This window comes from Lithobates pipiens, unplaced genomic scaffold (assembly GCF_037356315.1).
Source record: "Lithobates pipiens isolate NorthernLeopardFrog02 unplaced genomic scaffold, aLitPip1_a1.2 Scaffold_47, whole genome shotgun sequence".
Classification (NCBI taxonomy): Eukaryota; Metazoa; Chordata; class Amphibia; order Anura; family Ranidae; genus Lithobates; species Lithobates pipiens.
The window spans coordinates 3,476,174-3,495,381 of record NW_027507871.1 but is presented as its reverse complement, the minus strand read 5'-3'; the positions used below and the strand labels follow the sequence as shown (position 1 = coordinate 3,495,381).

Here is a 19,208-nt window from a genome sequence, read left to right as displayed (position 1 = left end):
TACTCTGATGGCCTGGTGGCAGGTACTCGGGTACTCTGATGGCCTGGTGGCAGGTACTCGGGTACTCTGATGGCCTGGTGACAGGTACTCGGGTACTCTGATGGCCTGGTGACAGGTACTCGGGTACTCTGATGGCCTGGTGACAGGTACTCGGGTACTCTGATGGCCTGGTGACAGGTACTCGGGTACCCTGATGGGCCGTGACAGGTACTCGGGTACCCTGATGGGCCATGACAGGTACTCGGGTACCCTGATGGGCCGTGACAGGTACTCGGGTACCCTGATGTGCCGTGACAGGTACTCGGGTACCCTGATGTGCCGTGACAGGTACTCGGGTACCCTGATGTGCCGTGACAGGTACTCGGGTACTCTGATGTGCCGTGACAGGTACTCTGATGTGCCGTGACAGGTACTCGGGTACTCTGATGTGCCGTGACAGGTACTCGGGTACTCAGATGGGCTGTGACAGGTACTCGGGTACTCTGATGTGCCGTGACAGGTACTCGGGTACTCTGATGTGCCGTGACAGGTACTCGGGTACTCTGATGTGCCGTGACAGGTACTCGGGTACTCAGATGGGCTGTGACAGGTACTCGGGTACTCTGATGTGCCGTGACAGGTACTCGGGTACTCTGATGGGCTGTGACAGGTACTCGGGTACTCTGATGGGCTGACAGGTACTCGGGTACTCTGATGGGCTGACAGGTACTCTGATGTGCTGTGACAGGTACTCAAATACTCTGATGGACTGTGACAGGTACTCTGATGGACTGTGATTGACAGGTACTATGAGGGGTGGTGACAGGTCCTCTTTATTGGGGGGGGGGGGCAATCAGTATGATTGGTGTACACTGTATGCGGTAACGAGATGTTACCACAATCTCCTCCTCACACACGATCGGTGTGTGAGGAGGAGAACCCGGTAACATCCCGTTACCGCAGTTTGTTTACATTTTTGTGATCGGCTGTGAAAGGATCACAGCCGATCATGTGGGTAAACAGCTGGCCAATGGCTGTTTACCAGCGTCGGTGACGAGCAGTGTTCCCGGGGAACACGCCGCCACCGACGTGCATGCGCAGCGCGATCGCGCGCATGCGCCGTGCACGTTCGGGGTGTGACCATCTGTGATCGGCCGTGACTTCATCACGGCCGATCACGTGGTAAACAGCCATAACGAATGGCTGTTCACCCCCTTCGGTGGCGAGCGGTGTCTCCGTGACACGCCGCCACCGAAGAAACAGGGATGCGCGCACACGATCGCGCGCATTCCCTGTTTAAACGGGAGGCCGTCATATGACAGCCTCCCGCCACAATAGGTGCGCCGCCTGGCCGTCATTTGACGGCCGGCGGTCAGCAACTAGTTAAATATAACACTTACTTTTTCTTTTTTTCAATACAGTAGCATGCTGTTTTCTCATCAAAAACGATTTTATAAAACCGTCTCCTGACGGTTGTCATCTTGCCTGTGAGCATGTGAAGCCCACAGGCATCCTCTTCCGGGAGAGTGTGCTGCTAAAAGACCAGCATGCACCGCCCGTTCGATTAAAGATCTCGCGCATCCGCAGTCAGCGCAATATCGAGCGCCCTCAACAGCTCCGGTTGCCATGACAACGGGTGTTGTCGTCGGAAGTCCCGCCCCCCCGTTGTGATGGCAATGGAGATAATTACACATGCAATCGCGTCACTTCCGGTTTGGAAATAACGCGATTGTAGCCCTCTGTGATGCTCAAGGCATCCTGGGAAATGGTGACGCACTTCTCCCAGGAGCCTTAGCGAGCCGGGCTGCCGAGGGAAGTGACGTTTTTAGCCCGGGCAATGGAAGAGGCAGATTTCGTGGGACCACCTAGCAACCGCAAGAAATAGCTAAGTAAAAAAAAAATTTTTTATCCAATTAATTTTATTAAGACCCTTTGCTGCACATACAACTTAACTTATATTTTTGGTGGCAACACCACTTTAAGGTGAGCTAAAGATTCTAGATCAAGAAATTATCTCATTACAAATGGGGCGGCACAGTGGTGTAGTGGTTAGCACTCTCACCTAGCAGTAAAAAAGGGTCGCTGGTTCGTATCCCAACCATGACACTACCTGCCTGGAGTTTGCATGTTCTCCCTGTGCCTGCGTGGGTTTCCTCCAGGTATTCTGGTTTCCTCCCACACTCCAAAGACATGCAGGTAGGTTAATTGGCTTCTGTCTGAAATTGGCCCTAGTATATGAATGAGGACCTTGGATTGTGGGGTCCTTGAGGGTGTAGGGACCAATGTGAGTGTGCAATGTACAGGGATAGGGACAATTGTAGACACTCACTCAGGTTGAACTGGATGGACTGGTGTCTTTATTCAACCTTACTAACTATGAACTAAATGAACAATGAAAACATCAAAAATTATGCACAATTCACCAAAAGGCTACAAGAAACAAAAGACTATGTGACCAAAATGACTAAAGATACTATTTATAAAAAACAGAACAAATTATCGAAAAAAGATAGGTTGGCTTTTTCTGAGAGTTTTGCCTATCACTGGCAAAACCCCTCTTAGCCCCTTGTACACACGGGTCGGAGATTCTGCCAACCAAATCCGTTGGATTTTGTCCAACGGATTGTGTCCGAAACTGTTGCATACACACGGTCGGAACTAAGTTGTCGAAAAGTCTGATCGTTCAGAACGTGATGACGTAATTTCGTTACGATGGGACTACATTCAGGCTAGTAGCCAATAGCTTTGATGTAGGAATTTGATCTGAGCATGCGTGGCACTTTGTCCGATCAAAATTCTCTACACATGATCGGATTAGGTCCATCCGGCCCAGTTGGTCGGGAAATATTTCCAACATGTTGGAAAATTTGTTCCGACGGAGATTCGGATGGAATCAGTCTGATGCAGACCACACACAGTCGGATTATCCGACAACACGGTCCGATAGGACACATTCCGACAGATTCTCCGACCGTGTGTACAAGGCTTCAGGGGAGAGGACCAAGAAATTTCTCTCGGTTCCCAAGGAATAAACCTACTACAACTACAACCGATGATGACACTGAATCCGATTCTTCTTTGTTTTCTTCACCGTCTTTCTCCAGAAAAGGCAACGCTGTTCCTCACTGGAACTTAGGAGCACGTAAGCGGGACTTTGGTGGTGGGTCTTTGACACCTTTATCTAAAAAAAACGTCCTCCCACACAAGACACAAATTTAATGCAGTCTAATCAAACACATGGTAATGCACAGAACATTGTTGGTGGGTCTCAGTCACAACCCAAATATTTGGGTGCTACAGCTCTACAAGCCATTCAGATGATAATTCCTCTTTACCAACTCATAATTTACGGCCAGACCTCACCAATCCCATTTTGGCCCCAGATCAAATTAGGTCTGACGCATCTTCTCAAATTACCTACACGGATCAATCACAAGTTCAAATTCCAAATCCTTCACTATCTACTATTCCACCCACAGCTCATGTGCACAAAACAAAGAACGTTGGTCTCACATGTCCAATCTACCTGCCTCTCAGTTACATTTTCAGATGCCCGAGGCAACACCACTCCTAACTTCGTACCAAGCCTCGATGTCATCAATCTTACTCCATATCCTTTTGACCACCAGGTACTAGATGTCCTTAAAGTGGTTGTAAACCCTTACAAACCACTTTGACCTACAGGTAAGCCTAGATTAAGGTTTACCTGTAGGTCCAAGCAATATCTCCTAAACCTATATGGTTTAGGAGATATTTACCCGAAAACGGGCACCGCTGTCTACGGCGCATGCGCCGTAGACAGCGGCGTACAGGCGCACTGAGCGCGGCAGTTCCAAGAATGGAGCTGCCGCATTTGTCGACTCCCGCGTGCATGCGCGGGAGTGACGTCATCGCGGCTTCGCCGAATGACAGCGGCGGAGCTGCGAGACCCCACCAGCAAGATGGATGCGGCGGACTACAGGGGACAGCGCGACTTCGCTGGCTCCTGTGTCAGGTAAGTGACACATAATGGGCTACTATGCGATGCGATGCATAGTAGTCCATTATGCTTTACCTTTGCAGGGAAAAAAAGAGGAAGTAAACTCATCAGGGTTTACTTCCTCTTTAAATTAGGGCTCAGTTTCTGTCCGTCAATAGATATTGACATCTATGAGACTATCAAGGAAATTTACCTTTTCTCACGTAATTTAACATACAAATTTCTTTTTGACAAAGACCACCTCCAATCTAAACAAGATAAATTTATTTCGGAACAAGTCAAACATTTTACTATGAAGGACTTCCGAGCCCTTCGAGACTTAAAGGGGTTGTAAAGGTTCGTTTTTTATTTTCTAAATCAGTTCCTCTAAGCTAGTGCATTGTTGGTTCACTGACCTTTTCCTTCGATTTCCCTTATAAATGTTTTTTTTCTTTGTTTTCTTTGTCTGAATTTCTCACTTCCTGTTCCTCCTCAGTAAGCTGTTCTGGCTGACTAACCACCAGCTCGGATGATGGTGAGAAGTTTACTGAGGAGAAACAGGAAGTGAGATATTCAGACAAAGAAAAAAAACATTTAGAAGGGAAAATCGAAGGAAAAGGTCAGTGAACCAACAATGCACTAGCTTAGGGGAACCTATGTAGAAAATAAAAAACAAACCTTTACAACCCCTTTAATGCTTCTGCTAGACGAGAATGACCAGGCCAATGAGTCCAATGATCAGATACTTTTCACAGGGGTCGCTACCCCTATCTCACATAGGCCACTGATTAGCCAGTTTAAATGAGAGTCCCAGCATTTTCCGGATTTGATGACAAATGCTCATATTTGGGCCTTTCTGATGGGCATGGTCAACGGCATTAAACGTATGACAATTAAATCGAAACCTAACAATCTGACACCTTCTCAGTTACGAGCCATCAAATATCTTCAGGATCATCCTGACCTGGAAATTGAAGCATCTGATAAAGGTGGTAATATCGTCCTTATGAAAAAATGGCTATGGAGAGCTTATATAGTACACAATGGTATATCACTATTCCAAGTGTCATGATTACAAAATTTCGGAATGGGAATCTGTCCATCTGTCACGTACCTAGTAGGCGAGCCCGGAATGCAGGAAGCGGCCCCTCATAGCCCCTGGCTAAAGAACCCCTGTAGATGGTAACAGAAGCTCAAAAGTTCAGGGGGCACAAGTGCCTGGCAGGTAGATGCTGGTCCGGATGGGCAGCAGGACACCAACAGCGAGCAGATGAAGCTGAAGACAAGAGACTGGTGTAGGCAGGCACAAGTGGTAGACTGGCTGGCAGACGGACGTCAGCGGGTACAGCAGTCACAGGATATCCAACCAGGTAGGTAGGAACAGCAGAGTCGGGTACAGGCCGGGTCAGCAGGTAGCGGTCAACGTGGTACAAGAGGGATGAGGCAGAGGCGTAGTCAGACGAGCAGGAGGTCGTAGGCAGGCAGCAACGGATCAGGGTCAAGGTCAAGCCGGGTAACAGGAACTAAGGTAACAGATACAGGTATATGGTAGTAGGATCTCCGAACGCGCTGTAAACTGGTCAGCACGAGTGGAAGGGAGCAAGTGCCTTAAGAAGACTGTAGGGCGCCAAACGGTCGCACGACGAGTCAGCGTGCGCGAGTGGACGTGCGCCCGTTCGTGCCCCCACGTGCACGCGTGCGCTCGTTCAAACCGACGCGAGTGCGTCCGATCGCTCTAGCGCGCGTTAACGGAGCACGACGGGTCCTTGACAACAAACTTCTGTGGGTAAGTCTCTCGTGCGCAAACGAGACGCCAGGACGATCGTGACACCATCGTTGGCTCTGCCCATCAGAGAGGCCTCATTAATCAAGAGCTCTATAATTACCTTTAATGTATGCAATCCTGGGGAAGCGACATTTTACGCTTATCCGAAGGTACATAAACATCCCACTATGCCCCCAGGTCGACCTATTGTGTCAGGGATTGGTTCTTTAACTGAGAATGCGAGTCGATTGGTCGACTCGGTCCTGATGCCACATGTATTAGGACTACCCTCATATACACGAGATACCTTGGATCTCTTAAAACAAATCGAGGGTATGGCCGTCCCTCCTGATGCCCTGCTCGTGACATTGGATTCGAGTCTTTGTACTCGAGCATCCCGCATGAGAGGGGCATCGAGATGGTCCGGACCTTCCTATTAGAACAGGATCACCACAGATGGAGGTACTGTGAATTTATCTTGTGCCGCGTACACACGTTCGAATTGTCTGGCGTACTTAGTCCGACATACAATCCGGCGGACCTTCTACCGAACGGACTTGGCCACACATGGAAAGTCCGACCTTCGCTTGCGCGATGACGTACAGCACGTACGACGGGACTAGAAAAAGGAAGTTCAATAGCCAGTAGCCAATAGCTTCCTTTTTCGTACTTGCTTCTGAGCATGCGTCATTCTTAGTCCGCCGTACTAGCATACTGACGAACGTATTGTCCGCTGAAACCCAAGTCCGGCGGAAAGATTGGAGTGCAAAAATACTTTCTTAGTCCGCCGGACTTCACGCTGGAAAAGTCCGCTGAAGCCCACACACGATCAGATTGTCCGGTGTAATGGGTTTCGGCGGACTAAGTACGCCGGACAATCTGATCGTGTGTACGCGGCATTGGAGTTACTGAGGTTCATACTCATTTGAAATTGCTTTATATTTAAGGGGTCCCACTTCCTCCAGGTGCAGGGGGTGGCTATGGGCACGTACTGTGCACCTGCCTACGCCAACCTGTACCTGGGGGGGGTGGGAAAGGTTCTTCTTTTCTGATGAGTCATTTTCACCATTCGTCAATCATGCCTCGGTTTGGCTACGATATATTGACAACATTTTCATTGTCTGCTCCGGTTCGGATTCTCTACTTACCGCTTTTGTTGATTGTAGCAACCAAAATAGCTTCAATCTTAAATTCACAGTCTCAAGCTATCTCAGAGTTATCACGTTCTTGGATCTCACGATCTTTAAAGATCAAGAGAACTGTTTGGCTACCACCTTATTTAGAAAAGAAACGGCAGGGAATCCTCTGCTTCGTGCAGACAGTGCTCATCCTGCAGCACTTATTAAAGCGGGAGTCCGCCGGGAGTTCCGCCGTTTTTTGTTTTTTTTTAAAAAGCCAGCAGCTACAAATACTGCAGCTGCTGACTTTTAAAATAATGACACTTACCTGCCCAGCGCGCCCGCGATGTTGGCACCCGAAGCCGATCTCTCGATCGTCTCTCGGGTGCTGTCGCCGCCATCTTGGGTATGGGAATCAGGAAGTGGAGCCTTTCGGCTTCATTTCCCGGTTCCCTACTGCGCATGCGCGGGTCGCGCTGCACAATAAGGATGGTCCCTGCTGTCTCGGGGATCCGTGTGTTTCCCAGCAGGCAGCGGGGGACTTTCGGAATGGGGCGTAGATTCTGCAGAATCTACGCCGGAAGTGGGTGCAGATACCTGTACTGTACAGGTACCTGCACCCCCTCCCCCCTGAAAGGTGCCAATTGTGGCGCCGGAGGGGGGGAGGGTTCCAATGAGCGGAAGGTCCACTTTAGGGTGGACCTCCGCTTTAAGAGCATTCCCTATGCGCAATACTTGAGATTATGCCGTAATTGCATAACACTTGGAAGAGTTTAAAATTCAGGCCAATATACTCCATGAGCGCCTACGGGCAAGGGGGTATAGTAAGTCTTTACTTCGCAGGGCTTATAATAAAGCCCTGTGCCAATCCCGTAATGCCTTACTAAATAAGACCAAAAGAGAGTAAAACTAATGACATTGTTAAATTCGTTACTAGATACTTCCAACAACATCAAGAATTGCGTACTATTCTCACAAATCATTGGCATACTCTCCTATACTCAAGAAATATACTGGCCCTGCTCCACAAATTGTTTACAGACGCGCTACATCACTACGTGATAGGCTAACGTCAAGTCACTACTCGGTCAATTCACAAAGGAGGCAAGCTAATTGCGGCATCACTTGCTGTTGGCAAATGTGATTTTTGCCCTTTTATCAACACAGGTAGTAGATTCATACTCCCCAATGGGGAGCGATTTACCCCTCGTTTTCCATGCCAGTTGTGACACACAAGGGGTGGTGTACCTCATGTTATGCCAATGCGGTGCCTTTTATCTAGGCAAAACTGCCAGGCAATTGCGATCAAGAATCAAAGACCACGTTTACTGCTCTGCAAGGTGGTAAAATGGTCACCGCTGTTAGTAGGCATTTAGATCTTTACCATAAATTTAAAGTTTCCTTAAAGGGGTTGTAAAGGTTTGTTTTTTATTTTCTAAATAGGTTCCTATAAGCTAGTGCATTTTCCTTCGATTTCCCTTATAAATGTTTTTTTTCTTTGTTTTCTTTTTCTGAATTTCTCACTTCCTGTTCCTCCTCAGTAAGCTGTTCTGGCTGACTAACCACCACTCGGATGATGGTGAGAAGTTTACTGAGGAGAAACAGGAAGTGAGATATTCAGACAAAGAAAAAAAAACATTTAGAAGGGAAATCGAAGGAAAAGGTAAGTGAACCAACAATACACTAGCTTAGAGGAACCTATGTAGAAAATAAAAAACGAACCTTTACAACCCCTTTAATTTCCTTTATGGTACTGGCAGTGGTCCCCAAGGACCCCAGGGGTGGTAAATATATCCTACGGAAAGAAACGATATGGGTAGAACGGCTTAATGCCACTCACACACCTGGGATCAATGAAGCTCAAACATACAAACCCTTTTTATAACAGGATTAAGACACGTCATTTATGTATATAAATTATCCTTCCTCCCCCACTTAGTCATGTAACTTATACTCTAATGTTCTATTTAAATTTCGTTTTGGTTTCCTATCCCAGCCTGCCCCCCTTCCTCTATATGTTTTTCTTTTCATTGGTCCCTATGGTGTCTACATTGCTCGGTCTGCTACAGACTGTTTGAATAATACTATTTGAATTGTGTGGTTTCACCACGCATGAATATCGGGCTAATGAAATGCCTAAAGTTGTGTATAATTGTATCTAATTTTTGTAATTGTATCTCTGCTTTGTTCTGATGATATGATTGCCGTGGTAGTGTCATATTGTTTGCCTTTTTCCATCTTATGTATGCTGCCTAGCCGCCATGTAGTTGCTCGTTTCTTTCACTACTATGCGGTCGCTCAGCGCCATTTCCTTCCCTTTGGATTTAAAGTGGTTGTAAACCCTTAGGCCGCGTACACACGCGCGGACTGTTCGCCCAACTTTGTCCGTCCAACAGTTTCGGCAAACAGTCCGCTCAAACTTAGCATGGACGGACATGGCCACACACGACGGACGAACAGTTTGCTGAAACCGTGCGCGATGACGTTTCGGCACGCACGACGGATCGAAAATTTCGACGTCCAATACACTGCAATGCAACCTTCCGACGTGGAAATCCTTTCTGAGCATGCGCGAGACTTAGTTGGCCGAACAAGCCTACACACGAGCGAACAGTCCGCTGAAACCTTGTTTCAGCGGACAGTTTTTCGGAATTTCCGTAAGACCTTGTTCGTCCAACTGTCCGCTGAAACTGTCCGCTGAACGCCCACACACGAGCGGACTGTCCGCTGAAACACTGTTCAGCGGACAAAGTTGGGCGAACAGTCCGCCCGTGTGTACGCGGCCTTACAAACCACTTTGACCTACAGGTAAGCCTAGATGAAGGCCTAGATTAAGGCTTACCTGTAGGTCCAAGAAATATCTCCCAAACCTATACGGTTTAGGAGATATTTGCCCGAATACGGGCACCGTTGTCTACGACGCATGATAACGAAGATGCCGCCCAATGCCGCGTGTCTCGGCTCCATGCGCAGGAGTGACGTCATCGCGGCTTCGCCGAATGACAGCGGCGGAACTGCGAGACCCACCGAGAAGATGGATGCGGCGGACTACAGGGGACAGCGGTGACCTTACTGGCTCCTGTGTCAGGTAAGTGACACATAATGGGCTACTATGCGATACGATACGATGCGATGCGATGCATAGTAGCCCATTATGCTTTACCTTTACAGGGAATGAAAGAGGAAGTAACACCCATCAGGGTTTACTTCCTCTTTAATGGCGCACTTCAGAGCCACAGAGGACATTCCGTTCCCCTGGGTTCTGTTTTTCGTGGCTGCGCGGTTCTCCCTTCCATCGCTGGAATGCAGGATTCTATACTAATGCCGTAGCGTTGGAAACAAAACGGGCGCATGCGCAGTTACGATGAGCGGCCGGTGTGGATGGCGTCACATTGGTTAATCCGATTGGTTGGCTATAGATTGGGGCGTGTGGTAAATAGGACTCTGTTCCAGCTGGTGCGTGCGCTGTCTGCTTCTTGCCACGTGAATCTGAGCGGCTGTTTAGCCCTGGTACACAATTACTTTGGGGTTACTGCCTGGTAGGTGGCTTCACAAGTATACAATTGTATATACTGTTTGTGAGCCAAATATGGGGAAAAGGGCCACTCATGGGTAAATTGTCTGCTTTATTGTTTTAATCTATCAGGTGACCGGTTTACCCCCGTCCAACTTGGTTGTCAGCGTCTGGCTATGCACTATCGTTCCTCCGCCGCATTGTAGTGCGGGGGTTTTTTACTTTCGTGATCCAGATATCTCCCGATACCATTCCCATAGAAGTAACCGCTCAGTGTGGTATTATATTACATCGCGGTGGTGGCAGACGTCTATTTTGCACGCATTAATATATTTATATATGTTTTTTATTACTTGGTGAGTTCTTTTTTTTTATATATATATATTATTCAAAAGTTTACTTAGTATATATCACTAATACAGTGTGATAGTATTATTAACCACTTGCCGCCCACCCTATAACATAAACACGGCGACAAAGTGGTTTCAAAATCCTGACCGGACGTCATATGACGTGATCAGAATTTTGAGCCGATGCGCCCCCGGGGGCACGCATAGCGTCAATCATTGTTTGCGCAACAACTCTTTACCACGTGATCAGCCGTGTCCAATCACGACTGATCACAGTGTAAATAGGAAGAGCCGGTGATCGGCTTTTCCTCGCTCGCGTCTGTCAGAAGCGAGTAGAGGAGAGCCGATCGGCTGCTCCTCTGACGGGGGGGGTCTGATCTCGATTATCAGTGCAGCCCCCCCGAGGATGCCCACACTGGACCACCAGGGACGCCACCAGACCACCAGGGATGCCCAGCACAAGGTATGCCACCCAAGACCACCAGGGATTCCAGTCAGTGCCCACAATGGAAGCCAATCAGTGGCCACAATGGGCATTACTGATTGGCATGCATTATTGTTTGGCACTGATTGGCATCCATCAGTACAGTATATTACAATACAATGCCGCCTATCAGTGCCCATCCGTGCCGCCTATCACTGCCCATCCATGACACCTATCGGTGCCCAGCCATGCCCATCTGTGCCGCCTATCCATACCCATCTGTGCCAGCTATCAGTGCCAATTTGTGCCACCTATCAGTGCCCATCCGTGTTGTCCATCAGTGCCGCCTATCAATGCCACATATCAGTGTCCATCAATACCACCTCATCAGTGCCACTTCATTGGTGCCACCTCCTCGGTGCCCATCAGTGCCCGTCAGTGTAGCCCCATCAGTGCCCATCAGTGAAGGAGAAAACTTACTTATTTACAAAGTTTTGAAACTGAAACAAAAAAAAAACGTTTTTTTTTTCAAAATTTTCGGTCTTTTTTTATTTGTTTAGCAAAAAATAAAAACCATAGAGGTGATCAAATACCACCAAAAGAAATCTCTATTTGTGGGGAAAAAATGATAAAAATTTAATTTGGGTACAGTGTAGCATGACCGCGCAATTGTCATTCAAATGCGACAGCGCTGAAAGCTCAAAATTGGTCTGGGCAGGAAGGTGTTTAAGTGCCCCCCCCCCCGGTATTGAAGTGGTTAATTATTACTTATTAACCAATTTATTATATTCCCCTTTTTCTTTCATCATATCATGAATTCCTTTATGATTACACACGCCCCCATAGTTTGTGAAGATTATTCTGGGTTTCTTTGTAGCGGCGGGTCAGCGGTCTTGTTAGGCTGGCGCTGGCTCTGGCGTCATTTCATCGGGCTCATTGTAGAGTTTGTAATTATGGTTGTAATTTGTCTTATGATGTTGTAGTAATTTATATATATATATATATTTCTTTGACTTTCTTATGTTTTTTTTCAGCAATTCCGTCTCTCTGAAGCTCCTGAAGAAGTCGCGTCACATGTAGAGCTCCAACAGTTGTAATACTCAGCTGCAAGTCTTCATTTCCATTCAAGGATTTGATGAATTGTTATACTGGATACATTTGGTGTGATCACCTCCGTATTCGCTACAAGAAGTCGATCGTTTACCTGTATATAGGCCTTGCATACTGATGTTATATTACCTGATTTTGAGACATGGCCTTGCTTTAATGTTTTTAATACTTTTCTATGTACAATAAATGAATTTTTAGTATAATATAGTGTTTTGTGCCTATAAAGTCTTGGTTTTCTTTTCTCTTGTATAAGTAAAAATATTGTCTTTTTTTTTTCAAAATTGTCACTCTTTTTGTTTATAGCTCAATAAAAGACAAAAAACTCAGAGATGATCAAATACCACCAAAAGAAAGCTCTATTTGTGGGGAAAAAAGGGGATGCAAATTTAGTTTGGGTACAGCGTCGCATGACCGCGCAATTGTCAGTTAAAGCGACGCAGTGCCAAATTGGAAAAAGTTCTCTGGTCAGGAAGGGGGTAAAATCTTACGGGGGTGAAGTGGTTAAAAGCAAAATGTTTGCTCTTTATATCTATGGGGCTGGTGACCCCTCAGTTGTGTATTGTGTGGGACAGTGTCTTTCCTCCCCATACAGGCCCCCATGGTTGGTAACTTTCAACCTTGGATAATAAGCCCATGTTGCCTTTATTCATTAAAATATTCCAATTACCATCTGACCTCCCTTTACAACGAACCCGCTGTCTCACCCTGCAGCAGAAGAAGATGCCAACCAAGCTTGTCACACATAGTTACATAGTTAGTAAGGTTGAATAAGGACACCAGTCCATCCAGTTCAACCTGAGTGAGTGTCTACAATTGTCCCTATACCTGTACATTGCACACTCACATCGGTCCCTACCCTACAACCCTTTTTTCATGCAAGCCCTAGAGAGATAAGTGGCTCTGCAGAAGGGAATCATAGAATTTACCAGGCCTGAAAGCGTTGGGGCGCCAGGTTTCTTCCAGTGTAAAAGGATAGCTTCACAGTAAAATGTTAAGTAGAGTTCTCCTGAAAGGAACACTTCTTCCAGCATGTGTATGGGGTAATGGAAGTTGAGGGAGAACAAAATGGCACCAGAGTAGTGCAACACCAGACTGTCTCAGGCCAGGGGTAATGGAAGTCAAGAGGCAACAAGATGATATCAGAGTAGCGCAACGCTGGACTACCTCAGGCCAGGGGTAATGGACGTTAGGGCTCAGCAAGATGGCACAAAAAAAAAAGTGCAACACTGGACTACCTCTGGCCAGGGGTAATGGTATTTGGGAGGCAACAAGACGGCACCAAAATAGTGCAATGTTGGACTACCTCAGACCAAGGGTAGAGGAAGTTGGGAGGCAAAAAGATGGTGCTAGAGCAGTGTTTCTCAACTCCAGTCCTAAATACGCCTCAGCAGGTCATGTTTTCCGGTTTTCCCTCAGATGAAACAGCTGTGGTAATTACTAAGGCAGTGAAGCTGATCAGATCACCTGTGCAAAATAACGGAAAGCCTGAAAACATGACCTGTTGAGGTGCCTTGAGGACTGGAGTTGAGAAACACTTCAGTAGAGTAGCGCAATGCCAGACTACCTCAGGCCAAGGGTAATAGCAGTTGGGAAGCAACAAGATGACACTTGTGTAGGGCAACGCCAGACTACCTTGGCCCAGGGGTAATGGAAGCTGGGAGGTAAAAAGATGGCACCAGTTTAAGGAAACTCTAGACTACCTCAGGCCAAGGGTAATGGAAGATGGGAGGCAACAAGATGGCACCAGGCTATGGCAGGCCAAGGGTATGGAGTACTGTGTGTATGCATGTGAGGTAGGGACCTTAGATTGTAACCTCCTTGGGGGCAGAGACTAATGTGAATGTACAGCGTGTAAATCAATATATAATACTATTTCAAGAATGTATTTATTGTGATTTCATATATCATTGGTGACAGGCTCTCTTTGGGCTCCTTCAGCTGCTAATACAGCGTAGTATTCCCAGGGTGGGTGTAATGTTTATTTATTGCCATTTTCTATGACTATCATTGTATTCAGCCTCTCCACCTGCTCATGAATCTCTGTGTGTACCATTTATTTATTGCCATTTCATAGGAATATTATTGGTGACAGATTTTCTTCAGTCTCCTCAGCTTTTTGTGGGCCCTGGGAACCATTTTATTACAATATGCTATGAATGTGATTGGTGACAGGTTCTCTTTGGGCAATGATGCTTTGTGTATCTATCACAGCGCTCCTTCAGTGTCACCTACAACTCTATCCTCCTCTCTATTGCCTCTTTATGTGGGGGTCCCCCAAGGCTCTGTTCTTGGACCCCTTCTCTTCTCTATTTATACCTCCTCCCTTGGTCACTTGATAACCGCCCATGGCTTCCAATACCACTTATACGCCGATGACACCCAAATCTATCTGTCTACTACTCACCTCACTCCTTTAGTCTCCTCTCGCATTACTAACCTGCTAACTGACATATCAGCATGGATGTCACACCACTTCCTTAAACTAAACCTCTCTAAAACTGAGCTGTTAATAATCCCCCCCTGCACATGCCCCCCTCCATGACTTTTCCATCAAAATCAACAATGCAACCATCAGTCCCTCCCCTCCCCCAGGGTACTCGGTGTAATCCTAGACTCCGACTTGTCATTTCAGCCCCAAGTCCAATCGTTGTCAAAAGTTTGTAGATTTCACCTCCGTAACATCTCTAAAATTCGCCCCTTTTTAACAAATGAAACCACCAATCTCCTCATTCACTCCCTCGTTATCTCTCGCCTTGACTATTGCAACTCCCTTCTCATTGGCCTGCCCTCTATAGGCTATCTCCTCTTCAGTCTATCATGAATGCTGCTGCCAGGCTTATCCACCTTACCAACCGCTCAGTGTCTGCCAACCCTCTCCTCCAATCCCTACACTGGCTCCCAATCAGTGTCTGCCAACCCTCTCCTCCAATCCCTACACTGGTCTCCATTCAGTGTCTGCCAACCCTCTCCTCCAATCCCTACACTGGTCTCCATTCAGTGTCTGCCAACCCTCTCCTCCAATCCCTACACTGACCTCCATTCATTGCCTGCCAACCCTCTCCTCCAATCCCTACACTGACCTCCATTCATTGTCTGCCAACCCTCTCCTCCAATCCCTACACTGACCTCCATTCATTGCCTGCCAACCCTCTCCTCCAATCCCTACACTGACCTCCATTCAGTGTCTGCCAACCCTCTCCTCCAATCCCTACACTGGTCTCCATTCATTGTCCGCCAACCCTCTCCTCCAATCCCTACACTGGCTCCCAATCAGTGTCTGCCAACCCTCTCCTCCAATCCCTACACTGACCTCCATTCAGTGTCTGCCAACCCTCTCCTCCAATCCCTACACTGACCTCCATTCATTGTCCGCCAACCCTCTCCTCCAATCCCTACACTGACCTCCATTCATTGTCCGCCAACCCTCTCCTCCAATCCCTACACTGGCTCCCAATCAGTGTCTGCCAACCCTCTCCTCCAATCCCTACACTGGCTCCCAATCACCCAGCGAATTAAATTAAAAATACTAACCACCACATACAAAGCCATTCACAACTCTGCCCCGAGCTCCATCACCAATCTTGTCTCCAAATATCACCCAAACCGTCCCCTCCGTTCTTCTCAAGGCCTCCTACTCTCAAGCTCTCTCGTCTCCTCCTCCCACACTCGTCTCCAGGATTTCTCCAGAGCATCTCCCATCCTCTGGAACTCGCTACCTCCACCGTCCGGCTATCCCCTACTCCTACTACCTTCAGACGATCCCTGAAAACTCATCTATTCAGGGAAGCCTATCACGTCCCAAACTAATCTCCTACCACTTCCATCAGCTCATTCCCAACAGTTATAACCTTCTGTACCACCTGCCCCTCCCTTTTAGATTGTAAGCTCTTCTGAGCAGGGCCCTCTTAATCCTCTTGTATTTCATTGTATTGTAACTGTATTTTCTCCCTTTTATATTGTAAAGCGCTGCGTAAATTGCTGGCGCTATATAAATCCTGAATAATAATAATAATAATTTGTGTACACTATGTGAACCATTTTATTACAGTATATGGATATGAATGGTGACAGGTGACATGGATATGAATAGTGACAGGTAAACTTTGTTCTCCTCAGTAGGTTGTGTGAACCATTTTATTACAATATATGGATATGAATAGTGACAGGTAAACTTTGTTCTCCTCAGTAGGTTGTGTGAACCATTTTATTACAATATATGGATATGAATAGTGACAGGTAAACTTTGTTCTCCTCAGTAGGCTGTGTGAACCATTTTATTACAATATATGGATATGAATGGTGACAGGTGACATGGATATGAATAGTGACAGGTTCTCTTTGTGTCTCCTCAGTAGGCTGTGTGAACCATTTTATTACACTATATAGATATGAATAGTGACAGGTTCTCTTTGTGTCTCCTCAGTAGGCTGTGTGAACCATTTTATTACAGTATGAGATGAATTCTCTTGGGGTAATGATGCTTTGTGTGCACTGTGTGGACCATTTTATTACAATATGATATGATTGGTGACAGGTTCTCTTTATGTCTCCTCAGTAGGTTGTGTTGTCTTTGTGAACCATTTTATTACAATATATGATATGAATGGTGACAGGTTCTCCTCAGTCTCCTCAGTAGGTTGTGTAAACCATTTTATTACTGTATGAGATGAATGGGGACAGATTTTCTTGGGGTAATGATGCTTTGTGTACACTGCGTGGACCATTTTATTAGAATATGATATGAATGGTGACAGGTTCTCTTCAGTCTCCTCAGTAGGCTGTGTGGACCATTTTATTAGAATATATGGATATGAATGGTGACAGGTACTCTTTATGCCCTTGTACACACAGTCAGACATTCCAACAACCAAATCCGTCGGATTTTGTCTGACGGATTTTGTCCGAAACTGTTGCATACACACGGTCGGACAAAGTTGTCAGAAAATCCGATCGTACTTAACGTGATGACGTTATTTCGTTAGGACGGGACTACGTTCAGGCTAGTAGCCAATAGCTTTGGTTTAGGAATTTGATCTGAGCATGCGTGGCACTTTGTCCGATCGGAATTCTCTACACATGATCGGACAAAGTACGATCGGATCATGTTGTCGAAAAATGTTATAGACAAGTTGGAAAACTTGGTCCGTCGGATACTCCGACGGAAACAGTCCCATGGAGACCACACACAGTCGGATTATCCGACAACACGGAATGTCCGACCGTGTGTACAAGGGCTTAGTCTCCTCAGTAGGCTGTGTGAACCATTTTATTCGAATATATGGATATGAATGGTGACAGGTACTCTTTATGTCTCCTCAGTAGTCTGTGTGAACCATTTTATTAGAATATATGGAGATGAATGGGGACAGGTTCTCTTGGGGTAATGACGCTTTGTGTACACTGTGTGGACCATTTTATTAGAATATATGGAGATGAATGGGGACAGGTTCTCTTGGGGTAATGACGCTTTGTGTACACTGTGTGGACCATTTTATTACTGTAGCACTAACCCCCGAAGGAGCTGCTGGTTATTTTTGGGCTTACCGTTACCCTCCATTCTTCTTGTTGCACGTCTAGGGGGTGTCCCAGGGTAGGTGGCCCAGTAACTTGAGAATGACAATAGATCCACTTGAATGGATTTTATTTTCAAAACTCAGACAATTGGGCAGTCTTTCAACTTGGGTTCAAAGGGTTGGGAAGGAAGTCCAGGTACTCTTAGTGTCAAAGTCCAAAAAACGTTAAAGAACTTGGTTACTTTGACCGCATGCAGAGAGTAGCCATTCCCAGCTGGATGGTCACTCAGGTTGGACAGTCCGTCTCTCACAAGGCCTAGCAGCCAACAAGGTGCTTCCTCAGGAACAAAGTCTCTGCCACAGACGTTGGTGTAGAACACGTAGGAAACTAAACTTAAACACTTGTATGATACCCGGATCTTTCAGCCTGCTTGGCGATATCCGCAAGACCGGATTCTCTCAGTTACTTCAGCCCTTCCAGGCTCTTGTTAAGAAAACCAACCCGTACGTGGTGTTCTTCTGAAGAGTCCTCCCCTGGAATGCTTGAAGTCCAATGGGTCTCTCCCGAACCGGAGACGGCACCCAACCACCTCAGAATCCTCCTTTAGTTTCCTTGCCTTGGGCTAGCCAGCCCCGAGACATCAAAGTCAGGTGGATCCGCACCCCAGGCCATAGCCTTACTGGGGGCTGGTCAGGAGGACCAGGACCATGGAGACATACATCATTCTGGAACGGAACCCCGAACCACATGACGTCCGCAGCTTATGTACCCTCTCCCAGAAGCACAGCGAGAGCACCCGCTCCCACTGGGCTGGCTCCGAGAGAGAGAGTAACTTAAGCGCCTGACCAGACCATAGTTCCATGCCTGCCAGAAGAGACAGCGCCCCCTGTGGCCAGGCTGAACATCTCACAGTCCAGTCAGACTGATGAGGAGGCCCAATTTAGATAATTACACCCAAAACAAACTGTAATTTAGGCAACTTTCATTTTAGAAAAACCGCATAGCGCGCGCTCTTCAGGAGCCGCCGCTACATTAAAATATATGGGTATGAATGGTGACAGGTTCTCTTTGTTCTCCTCAGTAGGCTGTGTGAACCATTTTATTACAATATATGGATATGAATGGTGACAGGTTCTCTTCAGTCTCCTCAGTGTAGGTTGTGTGAACCATTTTATTACCATATGAGATGAATGGGGACAGGTTCTCTTGGGGTAATGATGCTTTGTGTGCACTGTGTGGACCATTTTATTAGAATATATGAATGGTGACAGGTTCTCTTCAGTCTCCTCAGCAGCTGATAAAGCTTTTTGTGGGCCCTAGGAACCATTTTATTAGAATATATGAATATGAATGGTGACAGGTTCTCTTTATGTCTCCTCAGTAGGCTGTGTGAACCATTTTATTACACTATATAGATATGAGTGGTGACAGGTTCTCTTTGTTCTCCTCAGTAGGTTGTGTGAACCATTTTATTAG

At 46.7% G+C, this 19,208-nt stretch overlaps 1 protein-coding gene across 1 annotated transcript in view; it reads left to right on the top strand.

Moving 5' to 3' along the window:
- The window catches only part of LOC143956943 (NACHT domain- and WD repeat-containing protein 1-like), a gene marked incomplete in the record, with an annotated part of 331,576 nt that overhangs the window by 87,108 nt on the left and 225,260 nt on the right, over positions 1 to 19,208 (top strand).